Raw genomic sequence first — 24,486 nt, forward strand, 5'->3', positions numbered from 1 at the left:
TGAGTACCCTGAGGCACACACTGCATGAAATATTTTGTCTTTAGGCTCATTCATCTCAGTAGCAGCAGTAATGCTAATAATCTTCATATTTTGAAAAGCATTTGCATCCAAACGAGAAGTCTCAGCAGTGGAAACTGCTACTCCTAACCTAGAATGGTTACACGGATGCCCTCCACCATATCCTATGTTTGAAGATCCTACCTATGTAAATGTAAAATAAGGAAGGACTCAAGTCCTTTTCAACCAGTTTCAAACCAACACGATAACAATTATGTCTTTCTCAATAAATGAGATAAAAGTTAAAAGTGATGTAACTTTGTCAAAGTTAAATAATAGGCTAAGTTACTGTATATCAAAAGATATATCAATTTCTTCTAGGCTCTCAAGATGCAACATCACTTGCATTACATGTTCATAATCACACATTAATAGTTATTTTTAAAATAAGTTCTCTAGTCCTCTATATTATTTCACTAATATTGACAACTAAACTACCTCATATACATACAATAGATGCACAGGTGGAGAAAATGTGAACAATTTACCAGCCATTATTTTCATCTTAATTGCCCTATCATCATTGTGAATCCTTTACAAGATACATGAAATCAATAACTCTTCCCAAACCATACAAACTATGGGTCAGTAATGATACTGACGCTACAAATACACAGATTATGAAGATTTAAATGTTGACTCCTCTGTAATCCCCACATCAGAGCTAAAACCAGGAGAATAATGACTAATAGAAGTCAACAACCCAGCAGTATAGAGATAGTCATTGGATATTAGTTTCATCTGAAAATGTTTTACACTCCTGAGCTGTTCCTTCTCAGGCCTAAAAAGAGCTGCTATCCCAGGATGCCTAAATTAAAGAATCCTAATACCGACAGGACCAGGCCTACGTTGTGCACAAGAGAGCTTGTTTTCCTGAGTTCAAAGACAGGACTGAGGGATATGGCTGAGATATGGGGTGAATCAGGAGCCCATGGGGATGTACTGTCCAAGCTCCAGGATAGGAATGGGCCTCTGGGGTCCCCGGCCACCCACCGCACCCTCCCGAGCAGGATCTTGGCAACATTCCCTGTCAGTGATGAGGCAGCCCTAGCACTTGTCATGCCCCAATGCTGTGTCCTATGTGGGTCCCATGCTCTTGGGACCACACCCACACTCTGCAGGTCCATGCTGCAGGGTCCTTTGTGCCTCAGGAGTGGAGACCACACAGCATGCAGTTCCCTCCCCAACCAGCAGGAGGAGGGGAGGAGAGCAGGGGCACCAGGGGAATCTCACTCAGACAACAACACCCCAGGGGTGCCAGCGGGGCCAGTGATGATGCAGATGAGGCCCAGGCCAAGAGATGGAACCAGAGGACCCAAAAGGCAGCTGGTCAGGTCCTGGCTCATCTGCACCCCGGACACCTTTGTCCCTCATACACCCCCTTCCTCATACACCCTCTCCTTAAATGCAGATTCTTCAGATGCAAACAGGCAGATCTTCAGACCGAAAGTCAGCTCTTCCAAAGTGACCCGTCAGCAAACACTGCAGGATTCCACTCCAGTGGGTGCCCTGGAGTCGACAACTCAGGGACTGAAGTGGATATCGGTGCCAGGGGCAGTGGGAGGGGAAGGGGAGTGAGACTTTCATGGTTGTGGAATTTTGGTTTTGCAAGATGAAAAGTCCTAGGAATGGTGGTGATGGCTCCACGAGAAAGTGAATAGATCTGATGCCTCAGAAACGTGCACTTTAAATGGTGACGATGGTAAAGGGAATGTGACATGTTTTATTTCACTTAAAATAAATTCTTAAAATAATGTCTTGTGAATTGAGATTCCATTTCGACTCCCCTTCATCACAAATGTCGGAGGCCCAGACACAGTCGCCTACCTTAGGGGCCATCACGGTACCCTCACAGAGCACGTGGGAGACCATTCTTAGGGAGGGCTAGTCTGTGCTCACCTGACCTCTGTCCAGGGGGACCCAGGCAGTGGAGACCCCCGTAGATTAGACATATGATATGCTATGATATTAATATGATACCACCAAGTGTTGTTACTCAAAAGAACACAGAGTAGCAACCCACTCAAACATGCCTGACCTCATATGAATGTGAGAAGATTAAGAGAAGAAAAGGAACCACAGGTTAATCAGGGCAACACACTTAATGCAGAGGTTGGAAATCTCAAAGGGGACAAGACACACTGCAGGCAAAGAGCACATATGCAGTCTCCCCGTACATGTGATCCTGACCCATGCAGATGTGGTGAGACCCACACAGTCCGTGCACCCTTTACCTGGGGTCGCACATCCACACTCATCACGGTGACCCCACCTCCCCAGACCCTGCACCTAAAGTCACACGTTCTCTCTCAACAGGTGACCCATCGTACCCAGACCCCTCCACCTGAGTCACATGTCCACAGTCCCAGGGTGAACCGCCCTCCCCAGACTCCCCCAACTGGGGTCACATGTGCACAGCCTCCAGGGTGACCTCACCTCCCCAGACCCTGCACCTGGGGGACATGTCCCCTTGGTCAAGACACCATGGCTCTGCTGGTGGCTCCCCTAATGCGGAAACAGGCTGTGTTCCTGGGACCTCCTGGGATGGGAAAAAGTGGCAGGTGGGTCTCCTCTCCCCACACTTGTCCCAGAGAAGTCCTCCTCTTTTCCCTTTGATTCTGTTGATTTTACCTGTTTTTAAAGCTTTCATGCTAGAGGTGAACACATTACTTGGTTCTGGCAGGCTCAGTCCCTTCTTGTCTCACTTACTTGTTGAGAAAACTCACAGGACAGCAGGGCTGAAAGCTGAGGGGCAGCTCTGGACGCTTCTGAGTAGGGACGGTAGACTGGAAGGAGAGCTCAGCAGCAGCCTCAGCTGTTACCCATCGGCCTTTTGCCCGATCTGCCCTGCAATCAATTCACCAGCTAAACCTGCTTCCCTACGCACCATGCACGTGCTGGTGAATTGGAATTATTGCCAGGTAGCCCCCCTGCAGATTCTCCACGAGCCCCAGGGAAGGTGAACCTTGCAGGGATTAAGACTGAGGCCCCGACCATAGCACTGACCCTTGGGAGGACCAGGTAACCACACTCAGAAGAGAGGCTGTTACTTAGACAAGCCCACCTCAGCTCCAGACCCCAGACATCTAAGCACTGACCTTCAGATGCAGGCATGGAGCTTCCCAGTACTGAGGCCAGGCCGGGTCTCTACCCAGGTTCCCATAGTCCTAGCGTACACAGAACATGGTCAGGTCTAAATCTTCTTATTATAGACAACACATGGTCAGCTCTAAGCATAATCAGTAGACAGGACAGGCAGAGGTCTAAATCTACCGTGTAGACAGAACTTGATCATGTTTAAACTAGCTTAGGGCTGATCTCATAGGAGGTACAGATCACCCACATGGGTCTCTCATCTTTGGACACCCACATCAGGAAACTGAACAAAATCTTTGTCATTAAACATTTCAACAGGCAAAACAGAAATGTTACCAATTTCTCTGGCCACCTGATGGTCCGGATCCACGGGTGAGCCACGAACTTCTTAGAGTGCAGCCCAGTCTGCTGCCAGGACAGATAAGAAGTGGCCTGATTCCAACCTCCCAGGCTTCCAGAAGGAGGCGGCCGCACTGGAAGCCCAGGCAGGACAGGCCTGCATGGTCCGGGCCGGGAGATCCGGTCTGTCCATTCCGCTGGCCGATTCCAGGCGGGGCGCTCAGGGCCGCTGAGAGCCCTGCACTCAGGTCCTGCTTCCCTGCAGCATGTGCGTGTGTGTGTGCGTGTGCGTGTTTGTGTGTGTAGAGGGGGCGGTGGCTGATGGCTCCCATGGCTCCCGTCCCGGGCACCGTGCTGTCTTCGAGGGGAGGCACGGGGAGAGGTAGGGGCACAGAAGCCGTTGGAGAGGAGAACCCACCACGGAACTCCTTGCACACTGGCTTGCCCCACCCGCGGACCCGCCTGCCCATCGTGGGCCACATGTCATCCCCCAGCCCCCACCCCCGAGGGCAGGGCACCTGCTCTTTCAACAGCACAAGGTCTCACATGAAGGAGACCCAGTGCGGACTGTCACGCCCCCACTCCTGATGCTGAGTTTGGGAGAATGAACCCCCTTGACTGGGCGATGGGACTCTGTGAGGAAAGAGGTGGCAGCCCCATCCAAGTCGGGGCCTGGCTGAGAGATGGGAACACAGGAGCCAAGTGCAGAGCCTGGAGGCCAGGCCAACAGGAGGGGCACCCCCAGCCTTGGCCGGGCTCTCCAACTGTGACATTGTAGCTTTAGGGGACCTGGGGCAGGTGACTGAATGTAATGGGGGTCTAAACTGGACCCTGAATGTGGCTTAAAGAAGGTGTGCAGGATGTTACTGAGACAGTGACAGTCATTGGAAAACAGACTCTGTGTCAGGACATCCTGCTCCATCCATTTAAATCCCTGAGATCTGTGACCTTTACGTGGCTACGCAGGATTGTTAGAGCAGCTGCGTGTGGATATATCTGGGGCACGATTCAGTCTGCAACCAATTTGCAAGTGGTTCCAGCAAACACACAGTTGTGCACACAGGCAAGCACAGCACACACACAAACATATGCAGGTGCACAGCACAAATATATTCACACACTAGCATATGAACACACATGCACGCATATGCCCATGCACACATTAACGTGTGCAAGTGCACATACCTATGCACATGCACAGCACATGTATGCAAACAGGCACATGCACATGCATAGCACACACACAGGGACTAAAGTGAATACCGTAAAGCATTAATTCCTGAACACAAGTGAAGCTGACATGTATTCTTCCCTTTTTCTTAGCTTTGATGTTTTTCACAATAAAAAGTTTAAGAAAAAAGTTAGTGGCAAATGACTTTTGATTCATAGGACTTTCTGACGTTATTCCACAAATATTAGGACATGAGAAATGAACGTAGATATTACATGTGTCCATTAACGGACGAATGGAGAAGCAAACATGGCCCATCCATAAAAGGGAATGTTATTCAGCCAAAAGAGGAAGGCAACTCTGACGCAGGCTGCAGCAGGGATGACATTTGAGTGCATTATGCTCAGTGATGTAAGCGAGACACAAAAAAACAAACAGTGCTTGATCCACTCATACAAGGCCCCCAGAGCAGTCAGAACCATAGAGACAGAAAGTAGGATGGTGGGTGCCAGGGGCTGAGGGAGGGACAATGGGGGCTGAGTGTTTAATGGGGACTGTTCTTAGTTTTGCAAGATGAAAAAGTTCTGGAGGAGGATGGTGGTCAGGTTTGCACAACAGTGTGAATTACTTCTTGACCCTGAAATGTGCACTTAAAAATGGTTAAGATAGTAAAGTTTATGCTTTGTGTATTTGACCACAATTTTTTTAACTTTTTTAAAAACAACAGGAAGTAGTCCATGAATACCACAAGATGCACAACTTCACTAACAACCGAGGGGTTAAAACCATAAGAAAACGACTGTGCACACACCTACCAGAATGGCAGACATGAAGACACAGTATCAAATCTCAGCAGCATGTGGAGCAATGGAAAGCCTGGTGCGCAGCGGGCGGTGCAACCACTTCTGAAACAATCGGGCCTCAGAGAGCGCACTCCATGCACACAGACCCACAGTGTTCCTCCCAGCTGAACACAAACCCCCCAGCCCTGCACCAGGACACACGGACATGGACTCCAAAGCCACAGGAGCCAAACCCGAAAGCACCTGGAGGCCATCACAAGCGGATGCAGAAATGAACCATGCACGCTGCTATGAAGGAATATTCCACAGCAATGGAGTACGTTTTGTTTAAAGGTAGTAAAACTACAAAAGTTATTTTTAAAAAAACTATATTCACAAGATGAAAGAATCTCATGGACACAATGCTGAGCCATCAAGAGCAACAAAGCAGCAAGCACGGTCCACCCACTTACGGACTTTGGAACTAGGCAAAGCTGGGCTGCGTTGTTTAGGGATGCGTGCTTGGGCGTAACCTATGAGGACAAGTCACTGACACAACATCAGGAGAGCAGCTACCTCACGGCGGGGAGGAGGCTGGGACGAGGGAAGGACACTCCTGGGTGTCCACTCATCAGGTTCTGTTTCTTGATGTTTATGATTATTCTTTACATGTATATAACCTAATCCTTAATATGTACTTACAGCTTATCATTTTGGTTTATTAAAAAAGGGGTCTCCGCAACAAAGTAGAAGGAGACCTGCTTCTCCCAGGGAAGAAAAGGAATAGTTTCTACCAGTGAAATCTCAATACCATGGCTGCTTCAACCATCAAGCCTGACAGCAACTCCCGTGAGAGGGGCACCAGGGCCACGACACTCAGAAGGAGGCTCTGGGACCTCAATCCTGGGTCACTGCCTCTGAGGAGCCCACGGCACCTGGTCAAAGTTCTCAGTCATTCTGTGCACGACCCTTTTGCCTTGGTTGCTCTGGCACAGCTCGGCCGGCACCATCGCTGGGAGAGAAAGAAACGTGCAGAAGAGGGAACCGGATTTCCAGCTGACCCACGTCCTTCTACGGAGACGATGCCACACTCTCTAAGAGATGACAGCAAGGCCACGGAATCCAGCCTCTCCGCCTGAGGCCTGGCCACACTAGCACCCCACGCTTCTGATGCCACAGGGAGAATTTCACAAGGTGCCCTCAGACCACCTCGTTTGACACACGGGGCTTTCAGACCCGCAGGTCCTGTCCGACCCCCGCACCTCTGCTGTCACATTCTGGAGGTGGGCCTGGAAGCCTCCAGGTTTTCGCTTTTGGTAACAGGATTTCTTTACCACACAGTTAACCCATTTTAAGTATTAAGCTCAGTGGTGTTCTGCATATTCACAGGGTTGTGCAGCCACCAGCACAATCCATTTGACAACATTTCCATCATCTCCCCAAACCCCCACTCTTTAGAGGTCACCCCTCATTTCCCACAGCCCCGGCATCCCCGGTCTACATTCTGTCTCTGTGGGCTTGCCTGTTCTGGATGTCTCATGTACGTGGAATCCACTAATTGTCTTTTTCTGTCTGGCCTCTCTCACTGAGCGTCATGTTTTCGAGGTTCATCCTCATCATAGCCTCTGTCAGTGCTTCACTCCTTTTCCATGGCTGAGTCACCCTTAGTCTCTCTGCTTTTAACTCTATAATTAATTGTGTCGTCCTGCCTGCACCACACAGGGCTGATGAGGATTTCACCTTCCGTCATTCTTGGGCTGTAAGCTGAACTTTGAACCAACACCATGGGATCTTGTGCAGAGGCTGAAAGCCCAGCCCCACACGGTGCACAGTCGCCGTGTGTGACCAGAGCCCAGGAGGAAGGGTGAGATGGGCCTGCCTGTTTACGGGACCAGCGTCCTACGGTCTCATGGGAAACCAACTCGCTCGTCAGCGTCTCATGAGAGCTGCTCCCCACCGTGCCAAGCGGGCAAGACAGATTGGTCAGGGACCACGGTGCTGCCTTCAGTTCAGGCCCACTCATACTAACTGTCTAGTTGGAAAGTGCTGAGGCTCCAGGGGAGGGTCCTTCCTGCTTCTTCCAGCTTCTTGGGGCCCCAGGCATCCCTGGGCTTATGGCTGCATCCCTCCCATCTCCACCTTCATCTTCATGGGGCTTCCCCTCTGTGTCTGTGTCTCCACTCATCATATAAGGACACAGTTACACAGGATTGGGACCACCCTAAGGCCCCTGTCTCACCTAGTTACCTGACCAGGCCCTACTTCCAAATGAGGTCCTGGCCTGAGCCCCTGGGGTCAGGACATGGATGTCTCTTTCCCTGGGGGTACATAATCCCCCTTCAGTCTGAGATAACAGTAATGTTGCCCAGGAAACAAGCCAGCCCCTTACCTAAGCCAGCCCCTCGAAGAGGTCTGAGCCTGCCTGGTTTCTTGGAAACTGACTGGGCAGGAGAGTGTGGCTCAGGACCCCAGTGTGAAGGACACCAGGAAGCACCCGTGTGAGGCTCCCCTTCGCAGCTGCAGCACTGGACCAGCTCATGAGGTCCAGCAGGGCAACCCCGAGCTCCTTAGAGGACTCGACCCAGGTGGAGTGGGGGCGACAGGCAGCAGTGAGTGGGTGTGTGATGAAGTATATGTGACGGGCCTGCAGTGAGCAGGTGAGCACATCTGTGTGTATGACATCAGGCACACGTGATGGGTCAGCAGTGAGCACACATGTCTGAGATCAGGTGAGGTACACACTCACGTGATCAGGTTCATGTGGCATCTTAGCGGGCAGAGCACCACAGGGCTGCAGTGCTGCCACAGGCTCGAGCCACTGACCCTGCCTGGTGTGGAGCATCCCTCCCCCACCACGTGCCCCAGCAGCTCCCACGTCCGCAACCGCGCAGTGGCTGCACCTGCGCAGAGTACTTCCCCTGGGCAAGTACTTCTTGAAAAGGGTCACCTCCGTGGTGACGGCGACCTTCCTCTTCTGCTGCTTCAGCGGGGGCCGCCCCTGACAGTGGCAGTTTGCACCAAGGCATCCGGGCCACAGAGGGCTGGTCCCTGCACCTGAGACCAAAGAGAAGGACTTGAGGGGCTGCACTTTCTCCCACCAGGAGCCCCATATCCAGGGGGGCCAGTAGGGGCATGTCAGACACACAGGGCCAGACATTCTAGTTCATCTTCCCGCAAGCCATGTGGGACCTCAGACCACGTAGGACAAGGCGCGTGTCGAGGACCATGTCACCACTGTCGCTTGGCCAATTCAGTTTGCACTCTTGTGAAATGCTGCTCATAACCGGCTTTTCTCTACGTGAAAGCTGAAAAGAACGGCTTGTATTTAAAAAGTGACACATTTGTGTGAATTTGACGAAGGGGTAGTGCAACCAAGCACACGGCTATTTAAAAAGTGACCCATTTGTGTGAATTTGACGAAGGGATACGTGCAACCAAGCACACAGCTTGGTAGGAGGTTACTGCTATTCAGGAGGGACAGATACCCTAATGGTTTTAGTGCTTTTCTAAATGTGGGAAGAGGCAAGAATCCAGGTTCATACAAATTTTCTCCTGAAAATGTGGAACTCTCTGAGGGCCACTTCTGGCCCAGGGTACAAAGTGTCTCATCCCGATCTTAGCCCTGAATTCCTTTCAGGGTGTCCTGTAAGTCAGTGATTGTGGTGGTTGAGGACTTAATTCTTGTACAACTGAATGGTGGGCAACTTTCCTTATGTTACAATCCCCCCTGTTTTGGTCGTAATTTTGACCAAGGTTTAGGAGGCATTTCATGACCAATTTATCCCACGGCACCTGGAATACTCATTCCCAGTTCAGGTGAGGATTTCATTGATAGGCCACTCAATGTGCTGTTACTGGACTAGGCCCTGTTAACAGTAGCCCAAAGCCACTGGGTTACCTGTCCTACAAGTCTGTTATGGTCCAGGAAACGGTTCCCTCTTGTAGCGTCTTCCCATATCTAGAGTTATACTAGTAAAATCACTGATCTTATAGAACTATGTATTTGACAATTGTTTTAGACACTGTCCTGTGCCTGCCCGCCCTTCCTGGGAAGGACCTGCTCGTGATTTTCTGAGCTGCGCATCTGACTCTGTTCTACTTTACACACAAGTTATTTCTATATGGCTTTAAGATAGGCTGAATTTTGCAGGAATAGAACAACGACGTGATTCTAGGAAAGCTTGTTCACACAGTTATTCAGAACTTTACCAAGAATTCTCTGACAGTTTGGAAAGTCAAATCTCCTGGTAAAGTGGCTCAGAGTTTCTGAATCGCCAGTTAATGCACCAGGATTGCTGTCACCACAGTAATTCGAATTCTATACAACAATGCCTATTTGTCCTCATTTAAAAACATTAAATATAAAGTTTGAATCGAGTTGAATGTTACCTGCCTTTTCTTAAATCTAAATTGAAGAAAAATTTAAGCAAACATCTAATTACTTAGTGTAGTTGAAGCCAAGCATTCACCTATTAAATTATGTATTATTTCATTAAAATGTATTTGTCTTTAATTCTCCTCTCTATTGTAACTGTAGCTGCATATACACATATACATAATTTTACTTAAATTGTATGTGTAGAGAGATTATCTTATCTCTGCTTCTGATTTCAGAAAGTGAGGGGAGCGTTACAAAGTACTTGGTATAAAAGGGGTGTGTCTGATGGGCTGACAGAACACCCATGACATAGCATTTCATTCCCTCTAAGGTACTAGAATCCAAAAGACAGACAATAGAAAGAAAGAGAACTTGGAACCTTCAAACAGCGCTAGTGGGAATGTGAAATGGTGCCACCATTTTGGAAGACAGTCTGGCAGTTCCTCAAAATGTCAAACATGGAGTCACTACAAGACCCAGCAATTCCACTCCTACGTATAAACCCAAGAGAAAGGAAAACACACGTCCACACAAACACTTGTACATGCATGTTTATAGCAGCATGATTCACAACAGCCAAAATGTGGAAACCACCCAAATGACCATCAACAGGGAAACAGAGAACAGATAAACACGATGTGCTCCATCCACACAATAGAATATTACTCAGCCATGAAAAGGAGTGAAGCACTGACACTCGCTACAGTGCTGACAAACCTCGAGAACACAACGCTCAGTGACAGAAGCCAGACACAGAAGGACACTGTCTTAGTCGGCTTGGGCTGCCATAGCAAACTACCAGGCTGGGGGCTTCAACAACAGAAATGTATTTCCTACAATTCTGGAGGACAGAAGTCTGAGATCAGGGTGCCACTACGGTCAGGTTCTGGTGAGGCTCTCTTCTTGGTTGTATGTGGCATCTTCTCCCTGTGTCCTCACAGGGAGAAGATGTGAGGGAGCTCTCTGACGTCTCTTTTATAAGGACACTAATCCCATAATACGGGCTCCACCCTCATGACCTCATCACTTCCCAAAGGCACCACCTCCTAATACCATCTCCTTGGGGGTAAGGATTTCAACATGTGAATTTTGGAGGGACACAAACATTCAGCCAAGAACAACCACAAACTGATTCCATTTATATCAAATGTCCAGAACAGGCAAATCCACAGAGACAGGAAGTGGGTTAGTGCCAAGGGCTAAGGGAGGGGGAAGGGGGGTCTCCTTTTGGGGGGATGAGAATGTTTTAGAACCAGATGGAGGTGGTGCTGGCACAACACTGTGAATGTGATAAATACCACTGAGTTGTTCAATTTAATGGTAAATGGTGAATCTTATGTTACATATATTTTAATCACAACTAAAAAAATAATTATTCATCACATCAACAACTTGACACCTCAGGGAATTTCCATTTCTGCCAAGAGATCCTGTCTGCTTGCCCAGGTGATTCCTGGGACCCCTGGTGACCTCGTGGGGGCCATGGAGTGTAAATGAGGGCATGAACAACCCCTCACAGGGACGATCCAGAGGCAGACCCAGGGCTCGTCCCCAATAGCACAGGACAGAATCCATTTGGATTTATCATCACACTGTGAACAGTCCCATGGGGCCGGTGGCCATGTACTGCCTGATTGCAGCCCTGGACACCGGGGCCGTGGCCCGATCACCCTCGCCCCAAGGCTGGGACCTTCCGGGTGAAGCAAACGGCGCTTCAGTCAGTCCTCGGGAGCTGCAGGAGCACGGGCCCAGCCACAGAGTAAGGCCGGAGCACTTCCAGCTACCTGAACACCCACATGTTAGAAACAGGATTTTCCCGTAACGCACGGGGGACTTGAAAGTGTGTTTTCTCAGGTAAACTGATAACACAGCCCCCTCCATGTGTGGATGCCGCCCTTATGGAGGCAGAATTGAACCCTTACCCCTCCCCCACCAGAACTGACCTCCAAGGCCTACTGGGGGTCCTCCCCAAACCCTGAGGATGTGTCCTGCCTGAGGCTCCTGACACAATATACTCCCACTCAGGCCAGCCTGCAGAGGTCACCAGAGGTCGGGATCCAAAGCAGCAGGATGTGACCCTGGACACAGGCATGTCCACGCTACACAGAGGGGTCCCTACGAACAAGTGTCAGGTCACTTCTGAGGGCCACACCCTGTCCCACTCGAGGTGCAAGGCCCACCCCACTGCTGGCCCACGTCCCTTTCTCTGTGGCACCTGTGGGACTCAAGCCTGCACCTTCCCCAGCCCTGCCTCCCCACCATGTAAGGCTATCAGCATAACTGATGCTATCTGGGCTCGTCCTTCCGCTGACCTTACCAAGGACTGTACTGTGTGGTCAATCACTTCTCTGTCCTCAAGGCTTTTCTAGTTAATAGAGGCTGTTTAGTAATTATCAGGTGGCCTCTACGCTTTGTTAGTCCCCAAACAAGGAAGACCTTTGCTGACGTGTTCCCGGCGCCCATGAGGCCAGTTACCCATTCATGAACCTTGACTTAGGAATGTAAGTCCTGTTTCCAAGCACCCTCCACCCACAAGTTAACCATAAATTGTCCCGGTGACCCCGTGGCCATGCAGAGTGCGGCTGCACATGCTTCCGATCGTTGTCCACCACATCCCAATCCCACCCTGTGAGTAAACTACCCAATAATAAACTGATCCATTAATTACCTGGAGCTTCCTGCCTCGGTTTTCGGTCTCACGATGCCCTGTCAGTTCGGTGGGCACTTCTCGTTCCCTCCATCCTCTAACACCTCAGCTAGTACTGTGGGTTCAGTAGTGTTCCCCCCCCAAATTTATATCCATTCCGACCCCAGAATCAGGCCTTATTTCTGGAACAGGGGTCTCTGCGGATGTGGTTAAGATGAGGTCATACTGGATTAGGAAGAGCCCTAAATCCAACAGGTGGTGTCCTTATAAGAAGAGGGAAATCTGGACACAGACACAGAGGAGAAGCCACGTGACGGTAGAGGCAGAGGTGGGGGTGATGCAGCCCCAAGTCCAGGGGCGCCAAGGATTTCTGGAAACCAGAGAAGCCGGGAGAGGCCAGGGCAGATTCCCTGAAGTTCCAGCAGGAACCAACCACACCTTCAGTTTGTATTTCCAGCATCCAGGGCTGCAAGAGAAAAACCTCTGCTGTTGTGACTCCCCCGGCTTGTGGCATGTTGCCACGGTCACCCCAGGACCCCCACACCTGCCAAATGATGAGACACGAGGCATCTGAGGAAAGAGCCCCTCGGTATCTGGATGAGCATCTCTACAAACACCTGGGTCCTGAAGATGGAGGACACGCAGCCGCCTCCCCACCCGAGCTGGGCGTCGGGCTGCCTTGCTGTCCCGCTCGCTCCTGTCGTATGTCCAGTGGATGATCAGCCTCTGTTGATGCAGGCGCCCCACCGCTGTCCTGCGACGTCCCCGCGCACCTCCCACCCACAGGCCGTGCTCCGGCTGTGGCCGCTCAGCAGCCTCAGCTTGGTTGCAGTGACGGGTCAGGGGACCCGCTGGCCCCGCCCAGCCCAGGGGTGGTGCCCGAAGCAGGAGGCCCTGGGCAGCCGCCCTCCGTCCCAGACCAGGTGAGGCCTGAAGCAGGCACCTCGAGCTCCTCAGGGCCCTGGATGCAGCCCCAAGTGCCACCAGCCCACACACTCCCCGGCAGGCTGGAGGCTCTGTGTCCCCAGGCACAAGACCCTTCTCGAAGGCGGCCCTGGGATGTGTCTTCAAACCGCTCCACGTTTGTCCCAACCTGGCTGGGATCCCACGGCCGGCCGCCTTCGTAGGAGCAGACAGAGGGCATCCCTGAGGCCCCCGTGCCTCTGCCCCTAAGTGACCCCACCCGGCGCAGACCAGGCCACCCGCCTCTGACCGCCACATCCCTCCACCAGCTCCGGCTCGGCCCTCTAGAGACTCCTCACTCCCCGGAGGTCAGGGCTGACCGCCCCTCGGCCACCCTCTCACCTCTGCCTGTCCGTCCATCCTCCCTGAGTCAGGACACCACTTCCTCCGTGAGGCTCCTGGATTCCGGCCTGGGGCCACACCCCCCCCACGCCCCCACGAGCTGTATCGACCACCAGGATTGGTCACCTCAAGAGGCCCCGGAAGACGGACTCCCCAGGACATCAGAATGTGACTTTGTGTGCAGATGAATCACCGCAGAGGTGGTCGGGTTGAGACGAGGTCACTGACCTGAGTGTGGGGGGGGGGGGTCCTCATGGGGGGAATTTGGACACAGACACATGGGGGAGAAGGCGATGTGACAGCAGAGACAGAGCTGGGGCTGGGAGTGGCATGGGACCGACTGACCCCAGAACCCGCGAGAGGAGACGGCCCCCAGCACCTTGACCTCGGGCTTCAGACCTGAGAATAAGCATCCCCTGTTCCAACCCGCCCCGCGGTGTTCTGTGACGGGGCCGCAGGAATCCCACACCCGGCCTGCGGGGGGTGGCGCTGTGCTCGTTGACACCCCAGACAGTCACCGGCCACCGCCCCTCTGGGCATGACCCCCACTCCTCCTCGAGGAGGGACCCAGGGCTCAGGACCCCCGTCCCACACGTCCTTGTCACGGCGACCTCCCCCCCTCACCCAGCCACCCCTGGGGCATCTCAGACCCCAGAAAGGACCCGCAGCGGAGTGGTGACCACGGTAAGTGGCCACAGGCCACCGCACCTACCCTGAGACCTGAGTGTGGCCATCTGAGAAGGGACCTACCAGCCCCCCGACCCAGGCAACCCGTTTCACAGGGCAGATCCTCGTGCCGAGTTCCTGGAAGGGGGTGTCGAGCAGGGGTGACTGAGGCCTGTAAACATGTGGGCCGGAGAGGTCCTCCCCAGGAGCCCAGGCACAGTGAGCCCAGGACGTGTCCATCCCTCCCCTGCTGTACCCCACGGAGTGAGGATAAAGCCCCAGTGACCCCCAAGAAGAGACATGACACCCAGCGGACTAGACCATCCACAGACCAGGGACTGAGTGTCCGCCTCATTCCCTCAGAGTGAACAATGTCTTCACCGGGGCTTCCCGACTGGCCCATGTCCCCATAAACACCCAGCTTCAGTGAACCAGCCAGACAGAAAACCCCCTTCCAGGGTCCCCTGTGTTAATAGACCCAGCCTTCGGGGGAGGCGGGGCCGGCCTGAGAGAGGATGGACTTGCTCCAGCACCGGACAATCACTGCCCGTCCCCCTGCCCATCCCCCTGTCCCTCTTCTGCGCCCTGTGGCCTCACCCCCTCCGGAAACCCTCCTCTCCAGGCTCCCAGCACTCACATTTCCCACCTCCACCCCATCACTCTCCACTTCAATTTGCCTGTTTCCCCGCTGGGTGAAGGACAGGCTGAATGCCCGGCACTGGTGTTTTCAGCAGTGTAGATGTGGCTTCCCTTCTCTTCTCGGCTGGGGTCTGGGACACCAGGTGGGTTCCAGCGGTGCGGGGCTAGGCGCCGCCCAGCAGGGAGCAACCCTGATACTCGCGCCTACAGCGTCGCCTGCTGGTCTCTCCGTCCTCCCATCAGGCACAGTCTTCACCTTCCCCGCTGCCTCGGATGGTCCCGCTCCACACTGTCCGACGATCCTCCCCTCTTCCCCACCGCTCTCACCCCCAGCTCCACACCCCTCGTCCAGCCTCAGGGGTGACCCAGGACCCTTCCTGGGCTCCCCCGCCTGCCCAGCCTTGGTCGGTGTCCTCAATCCCCCTGTGCAGACAGGTGAGGATCCCCTCCAGATGCTCCCAAACGCTTCACCCCAACATCCTCCCCAGGGTGGGCCCCGTGTCCTGTCGGGATGTTCCACCATCACCAAGACCCCAACTCCATGGCGAGGGCAGGCATCAGGCCTGCTATGTGCACTGCTGTGCATTCTGCTGTATACACAGGCATGATCCTGCCCCAGCACTCAAGAAAAGCAGCCCTACAGTGGCATGTGGGGAGACGACTGACTGCAGGGTGGATGTCAGCTCTCTGCTCACCAGGCAAGGGCAGCTGGGTTCTTGCTCCTTGGACCCTTTCTCACCCAGCCTGACTGTGATCGGCTTTTTTTCCAACCCTATTGTCCTTCCATTGGCCTCACTCTTGTGAGCAGAGCAGGACAGTGTGGTCAGAGGTCACAGGCTGAGGCACACAGGCACTGGCTGACCCTCGTGCACCCATGCTGAGCACACGGAATGGGCACTGCACCAGGGCCTGTGCAGTGCAGGTTCACCCACCTACAGAGAGGCCGGGCCCCTGCTCCTGACTCCGGGAGGTCACCTTGAGTCTGACGGGAGTGTCTGTGCTCCATGGGCCTCGCTCCAGGCTGGTCTGTGCTGACTGCGTGATGCATAGTGACGCTTCCTGAGCCCCCCGGGGGCTGGAGGCCAAGGTTAGGCACATGGTGGTCCCCACACTGACATGAGAGACCCCAGTAAACCCTGCACCTCAGGACTCAAGTGGGCTTCCCTGGGCTGCCACAGCCAAGGATGCTGGACCCTGCTCGTCACCTCTGTCTTCGCTGATTTTCATCTGCATCCTTCACCATAATAAACCCAGATTGTAACAGCTTTAGGGAGTTCGGGAGCCTCCAAGAAAAAAGGAGCCGGGGAGGGGTTCTCTGGGTCCCCGACTCTGCAGTCAGGGTCAGAAGTCAGGGGAGGTCTTGGGCCCTGGAATCTGAAGGGCCCCCCTACCAGGGGAGGGGTAGGAGACCCCGGGTGAGTTAAGCTAAGTCCTAGGCCCTCCTGGGTAGGAGGCATCCTGGCCCCCCGTGGATCACAAAGAGGCCAGCTCCCTCCTCCCCTCAGCCCCCAGGCCTGGTCCCTGCTCTTGAGAAATTCCCTAGGGTGGGGTCCTGGTGCTGGAGGTGCCCTGATGATGTGGCCTCCTGAGCCTCCAGTGAGGATAACGGGAGTGAGGGAAAACTTGTGCACAGAAAGGGAGCTTCTGCCAGAACAAAGCCTGGGTCTGCCACCACCCCACCCTGCCCCCAACCCCAGGCACACTGGGGGCAGAAATGTGAGAGTGAGGCTCCTTCACCTCCCAAGACACACAGGACACATGGGCGCTGGCTGCTGGACTCCCACACAATATTAAAATCTCCCACGCAGGCCTGTTGGGTGAAAGACACAATTTAAAGACTATTAATGGGGCCAGGGGGGCCCAGGGGGTGAAGCTGGGAGTGGGGAGAGTTGGAAAATCACTCAAGGACGCGCTCTCCCTGCAGCGACCCCCCAGGTGAGCCCAGGTGGAGGTGGACCCCTCAAGTCAGAACCCTCATGGCTCAGACACCCATATTCTGGGCATTTGGGAGACAAATACCCAAGCACCTCCAGTACTTGCCTACACCTGCTGCAGTTAGGGCCTGCCCTGTCTTCTTCATGGCCAAGTTCTCACCCCTCCCAGAAGGCCTCTTGAAGGCTAATGGGATGGGGGTTCCATGGCAGGAGCAGGGATCCATGACTGGATGGGGGTGTCCACAGCAGAACTGGAGGGTCTGTGGTGGGCTGGAGGCCACGTGGCAGGCAGGAGAGCACCCACCCATCTTGCCGGTCCACATGTCATGGTCATAGGCCTGCACACAGTGCACCAGGCTGTGGATGTGGTAGAAGGTGCAGTGGTCCAGGGACCAGTCCAGCCCATGCAGGTGTCTGACCACCGAGTGGTCAGTGTAGGGTATTCACAGGGAGCCCTGGCCGTGATCGCACACTCCCGGGAAGGACCAGCGTGGTCCCTGGAATGACCAGGAGGTCAGCCAGCAACGCCCCTGACCCAACCTCACTGTCACCACAGGAAACAAAAGACAACTCGGTGCAGATAGACAGAACATCACCAGCCTGATGCTGTCCTGAAGAAGGTCAGCTGGCATCTGGGAACTGGGTGCTATAGTGGGTTGAATGGGGGGGGTCCCCCCAAAAGTTATGTCCACATCACGCCCCCCAGAATCTGAGAATGGAACCTTTAGTGGAAGTAGGGTCTTTGCAGGTATAATTAGTTATGGATCTGGAGATGAGGTCATCCTGGATCAAGGTGGCCCTAAATCAATGACAGTGTCCTTCTAAGAGACCAGAGGAGAGACACAGACACAGAGGAGACAGCAGGTGAAGACGGAGGCAGAGATGGGAGAGATGTGGTCACAAGCCCAGGGATGCCTGGAGCCCCCAGAAGCTAGAAGAGGCAGGAAGGATCCTCCCCTGGAGCCTCTGGAGGGAAGGTGGCACTGGGAAACCTTGATCTCAGACGTCTGGTCTCCAGGGCTGAGAGAGGACAGGTTTCTGTTGTTCTGAGCCTCAGTTTGTGGTCGTTTGTCACAGCTGCCCCAGGAAGTTAACGCAGCTGGTGAGCAGCTCCCTGCCCTGATCTAAACCCTCCCGCCTCCTGTTAGGGGCAGCCCCCTGCGCCTGTGCTGTGTGCACAAGTCATGTGGCTCATGCTGAACCCCGGCTCCCCTTCTGGGCACTGGCATTTTGGAGGGTGAGGGCAGACAACACCACGTGACCCGACCCCCAGCTGGGTGCCAGAGCTCTAATGAGCTTCCCTGGGGGTGTGGGTAAATGTCATGGTTCTGCTCTTCGTCACTGGAGAAAGAGACACCCTAGAGAACCTTGAGGGAAGGAGGGGGCATGAAAGGTGATGAGGTGACTGGAGCAGGCGGGGCCCTCCCACCTGTGCATCCCTGCTGTATGCCATGACCAATCTGTGAGCACACAAATGTGTGCTGAGTTCGTGTAAGCCACCCAGCAAGTCCCCGAAGGTGAGGGCAGACCTGCAGACCCCATCCCTTTCCTCCAAACCTAGTAGGTGAAATACCCACTTCTCCTTGCCATTCCAGAAGTGGTTCTGGAGCTGATCTGGCAGTGGTCCTGGGGTTTTGTAGGCTGAGCCCCTGTTGCTATGCCACCACTTCCCCACAAGAACATCCAGAGCAAGTGGTTTGCCCTGTTACCTGAATGCCCCCTTCCACCAATATTCTCAGGAAAGAATCAGAGGACACTCATTCATATGCCCCTCCCAGCACAGAGGGCTCTCGTGGGCAGGCCCCTCCCAGGATATGGAGGACACCTGGGAAGGCACCCAGCAGCCCACGGGGCTCACATGGGCAGGCCCCTTCAAGGGCACAGGGGCCATCTGGGCAGGCACCACTACAGGGCTGGGCACACAGGAACCATGCATGTAACCCTCATTGCAGAGCACCCCAAGCCCACCTGTCGCTCAGAACTGACACAGAGCACCTCAGAGCAGGACTTGAACTAACAAACAGCAGCTGCGACAGGTCTGTGACCCTGGGCATCACTCTGTGCGGCCTCCCTCCACCTGGTCTTCCAGAGACTTCCACTGCAGCCGGGGCACCAGGCCTTTGTCTCCACCCACCACCCAACCCTCCTCTCCCTGACTGCTGGGTTCCTCTCATTAGGAGAGGGTTTTCTTGAAGTTGTCTCCCACTCATGGGCCAGATAAAATGATTAGTAAAGAAGCCAGAGCTGCAACCCCTTGTCTATCCTGACTCTCAGGAGCCCACACCTGTTCCTTGGACCTGGCCGGTTCAGCAAGTTCCATTTTCTGCAACTGTGAGCCCCTGAGGGGTGATGATTGGCTGACCTGGGCAGCCTGACCGTGCGGGCCAGCCCTCCCCAGGTGTGCCTGGGTTTAGGTCAATATAAACACCGCTCCAGGCAGCAAGAGCCCCTGCAGCTGTGCCTGACGCCATTTTCTCTGCCCTGTCAGCAGTCTCAGGGCTGGACTGGTGGGAGGGAGTGAGAGGCCACGGCTTTGTGGGTGGCCCAGTGTGAGTGGGGCTCTGCTGGACTTTCTGCAGCAGTTGCCAGGCTGCCACCTGCTAAAGAAGAGGATGTGTCACCCATACCTGCTGCTGGAATTTCTCCCCGGGCAGAGGTGAGGAAGCAAGAAAAAAGGCAGTGGGGGTCAGGAGAGGAGGGGTAGCTCAGGTAGATAAATGGAAAGCTTCCAGAAGAGCGCCCGGGGCCAGGACCATCCTGCCTGGCCTGCGGGAGCCAACTCAGCAAGCGTGCTGTCACTGGCGTGGCTCCAAGCCCTTTCCTCCAGCCTGTAAGGTCCTTACACATATTTAGGTTTGCTTCCCTGGGCAGGGTGGATAAAGTTCAGGAGCAGCTGGCCTGGGGCTCAGCTAAGGTTCACTCAGAGACCTCCACACCAGCTTTGCAATGAGGACGCTCCTTGTGGGGCTGAGGTGGGTGCCAGCAGGCAGGCTGCTGGCTGCATGTGAGAAAATTCCCCACCTCTGACCAACTTCAGAATTGTTCATCAGTGTAGCAAGTGTCCTGATAGGGTTTACCTTTTCTCTTTTTTTCCCATCTTTATTGGGGTATAATTGCTTTACAATGGTGTGTTAGTTTCTGCTGTATAACAAAGTGAATCAGCTATACGTATACACGTATCCCCTCCCTCTTGCATCTCCCTCCCTCCCACCCTCCCTATCCCACCTCTCTAGGTGGTCACAAAGCACCGAGCTGATCTCCCTGTGCTATGCGGTTGCTTCCCACTAGCTATTTTACATTTGGTAGTGTACATATGTCCATGCCACTCTCTCACTTTGTTCCAGCTTACCCTTCCCCCTCCCTGTGTCCTCAAGTCCGTTCTCTAGTAGGTCTGTGTCTTTATTACCATCTTGCCCCTAGCTTCTTCCTGACTGATAAGGTTTTCATCTGTGTAACTGGTGGGTTCTTAATTAGCAGCTTGAATGGTGATATCAAAAGTCCTGAATCAGGATTGAAATACTTACCCCCCACATGTACAGGTGTAAGAACCTAGGGAGGCCGTGTGCACACAGCACCCTTAGGGCTTCCAAATTGACCCCTCCACATTCTGGTGTCCAACCACTGCTTTCGGATTTCTGGGGGCCCAGTGCTGACTCTATGGGTTCCATAATCCAGCCTCTGCCTGCCTTAAGTAAGACCCACATTTCCAGGATCCTACAGAGCAGGGTCTGTGTGACTGTTCTGTAGCTTCTCTAACAAATGACCACAAGCTGGGTGGTTTAAAACGACAGGAATTCATCCTCCCCCAGTCCTGGAGACCAGACATCTGAGATCAAGGTCTTGCAGAACTAAAGTCCCTCTAGAGGCTCCAGGATAGGGTTCTTTCTGCCTTTTCCAGCTTTTGGGGGCTCCAGGCATCCCCAGGCTTGTGGCTGCATCCCTCCTGTCTCTGCCTCCATCTTCACATGGCTTCTCCTCTGTGTCTGTGTCTCTCCTCTTTTGTCTCTTACCAGAACCCTGTCATTGGATTTAGGGCCACTCTAACCCAAGATGACCTTATCTCGAGATCCTTAACTACATCTGAAAAGACCCTTTTCCCAAATACGGTCCTGTTCATGTGTTCTGGGGGGACACATCTTTTGGGGCCACCATTCAACCCATTATCTGTGCATGAAATAACCCTCTCATTTTAGGAGATTGCCAAGGTCCTGTATAGACTGGCACAGACATCAACCATGTGAGTGGGGGTCTGGGGAGAATGAGGACCCAAGAAGCACCTGGAAAGGATCAAGTCGTGGTGAGCTCTTCCACCATGGGGCCATGAAAACAGCCACTCCACTCTGTCCGTGGAAAGGGTCCCAGTGCCAAGTCCAAAAGTAGTTACCTTGCAAAGCTGGCTCTTCTGGGATTTCATCATCAATAGCATCATGTAACCAGTAACTATGGTCTTGGAGGAATCGCTTTCTGGTGTGTGATGACGGCACTGTCACTTTAGGTTCATCAGACCTAGAATAGGAATGTCTGAAGGAGAAGAGTTTGGGAGATTGTGGAGGAATCTTCTTAGGGAGATTTTGAACCAATCTTCCCTGGTTGTCAAGGAAACCAAGCAGGTTTGTTCAGGTTGTCAAGGAAACTGCTTTGAAGCACCATTACCTGAGTGGTGGTCTCAGCATGAGCTGTGGTTTGAGAAAAGTGTGATGAGACTAAGCCTTAATTTCTGTGACAGCTGGGGAGGGGTTTGTAAAGTACCTTGGTTTTTAGGGCAAAGGTTCACTGCTGGAACCAAGTGTCTCCCAAAATGGGCCGAGCCTCAAGGTGTTTCTTTCCCCTTCATGCAAGAGTCCAGGGCAGGTGGGTGTCAGGGCCCAGGCTCTGTTCCCCTTGTTTCTCCTCCCTGCTTCTGGGTAGAGAGCTCCAACCAGCAAGGTGGGATGACCATGTGGGCACCAAGCCCTCTGTCCTACCATGCAGACTGGCCAAGGCCCTCACCTCCTCCAACACTTCCCCTTTGTAACAGGAGACACTGTGCCCCAGCTGCAAGGGGTGGGAAGGCTGGAAGGTGCAGGGGAGCCATGAACAGGGAAAAGGGAAGTGGGTTCTTGTGGGCAGCTAGGCAGCCCTGCCGTGAGGGTCACCCGGACACCAACACACAGTCTCTGGGTCCTGTGAAATGTGATTACACATCAGCATGATCTCTTCGATGCTCTGTGGTTCTGGAAATCCTATAGGAGGTGGTTCACAGCCGGTAAAGCTAATGTTCTCAGTGGAGGTAGTCAAGCCAAAGGTCTGCAGTTCAGACAGAAGGTGTCGATGTACATACAGAACAAAACCATCTAGTGTGAATGTAGTTCAGGCACGTTTAACATGAATGCAGTCATGTTGTGCCTAAAATCTTCTATCTTGTGCCTCTCCTCAGGGACCCCCTCCTCAGTTCCTGAGGTTCCTGTAACTCACATGCAAGGGAATGGAGAGTGGGCTCTGTCCAGTCTGAGCCCTGAGTTACCCTGTGTGTGAGTCTGCTCGGGGATGCCATAACAAATACCACAGACAGGGCAGCTTAAACAACAGACCAATCTCTAGCCCTGGTTGCTGTCCGCAGGCTGGTTTCTCCTGAGGCCTCTCTCCTTGGCATATAGACAGCCATCTTCTCCCCATGTTCTCACATGGTTTCCCCCTGTGCCTAAATGTGTCCTAATCTCTTCTTGTAGGACATCAGTCCTATTGGATTAGGATCCACCCTACTGACTGCATTTTACCTTGATCATCTCTTTAAAAACTCCATCTCCAAATATAGCCACACCCTGGGGTCCTGTGGGTTAGTGATTCAGCATATGAATTTTGGAGTACACGACTGAGCCCACACCATCCTGCTTAGGAAAAAACACATGTCTTGGTCCCTCTTTCCCTCAGGTCACATGGGAATCATGCGATGGCTCAGGGAGAGGCCACTCCTGCAGTGTTTGTGTCCCAGCTGGGGAACCCTTCTCTGCTCTATTTGATCACACAGCAGCAGTGCCAGCCCCTTCCTGAGGTGAGCAGTTCTGGGGTTTTGTGCCATATTGCCTGGCTTCCTGAGGTGCTCAGTGTCAGGGAACCAAGGAGACAGCAGTCTAGTAGGGATGCCGGGGACTCTCAGGGCAATGGCAGATGTCTCACCAGACACCACAGCAAATGAGGGAAAACCTTTGGGGGGAATCACAGGAGGGAGAGAGTCACAGTCTCATTTATGCTTCAGAAAGACCACACTGGGGTGGGATATGAGATGCACCATGAGGGTGTTACCAAGTCCGAGCTCACACTGTTCGCTGCACGACAGGCCAATGAATCAGAGACGAGGTGTTGAGGCAAGGAATATGACTTCATTCGGAAAGCCGGCAGACCGAGAAGATGGCAGACTAGTGTCTCTGAAAAACCATCTTATCGGGGTTTGGATGCCAGCTTCTTTTATGGAACAGAAGGGGAGGAGATGAGGAAGTAAAGTAAAAACGTCATAAGATTTGCAAATGTCCCCTGGAATGGCCAGCCTCGGGGAGGTGATGTGTCAATTTCTTCTTTCTCGATGCCATACACAGGTAGACAGGGTCAGAATGTACGAAGGCACTTTGGTTTAACATTCAGGCAGAGGGGCAGGGTTCCCTGAGGCAGGCCATTATGTATGACTATAATAACAAAAGCAACAAAGAGCAAAGGTTAAAGTCAAAGAAACAGATCGAACTTGGAGTCCTATTTAGCTCTTCCCTGTTAAAATTCCCCACTGTCAATGTCCATTCCACAGTCTTGTGGAAAAAGGGATGACAACGTTCTAACTGCCCAGTCAGATGGATCTTTCTGGGAGTGTCCGCCATTGGTGTCAGTGTTCCAAATGGTGAGATTTGTCTTTTGTTCCGCTTTGGAAGTGTCTACTTTACACCTGTAGATTTAAAAATATTCACAGGAATATTTTTAATATTCACAGCCCTCAGGAATTTTGAGGGCTTCAAGCCCAGGAGGCCGCATCTCAAGTTAAGGAATTTAGCATTTTTTTTTTTTTATGTATAGGAAGATGCAAGAGTCTGGGCTCACCAAAATCATTTTTTTTGATATGTACCACAGCTATCTGGGACCTGTATCCTATATTTGCATATCCTGAGTTTCCTCAGAGCTCACCGGTTCATGTTCGAGTGCTGCAATCACTGATGACTGATCCTCTCCTCCTGGTCAGGAATTTGACCAATATTAGGGAGACATTTCATGATCAAATTTTGTCCCTTGGTGCTGGGAGGCCCACCCCAGGTCAGGCAAAAATTCTCAATATGCCACTCCAGGTGCTAATTTTCGGATTAGGCCCTATTGATAATTAAAGATTCTCTGGCTCCTCTGTCTAATTATGATAAAGTCAACATTTTCCCTTGTTGCTCCTTCCCATAATTAGAATCACATTATTACAATTATTTTATGTTATAAAAGTGATGTACTTCCTTAAGATTTTTAGC

The 24,486-nt window shown here is 52.7% G+C and overlaps 1 long non-coding RNA gene across 1 annotated transcript; it reads left to right on the forward strand.

The window, feature by feature from the left end:
• Positions 1–21,262: 21,262 nt before the first annotated feature.
• Positions 21,263–24,117, forward strand: LOC141278351 (uncharacterized). The gene is made up of 3 exons (XR_012330932.1): positions 21,263–21,311; positions 22,925–23,045; positions 24,107–24,117. It is a non-coding gene; the product is annotated as an uncharacterized lncRNA (long non-coding RNA).
• The last annotated feature ends 369 nt before the right edge of the window (positions 24,118–24,486 follow it).

Source organism: Tursiops truncatus, chromosome 3 (genome assembly GCF_011762595.2).
Source record: "Tursiops truncatus isolate mTurTru1 chromosome 3, mTurTru1.mat.Y, whole genome shotgun sequence".
NCBI classification, from domain to species: Eukaryota; Metazoa; Chordata; class Mammalia; order Artiodactyla; family Delphinidae; genus Tursiops; species Tursiops truncatus.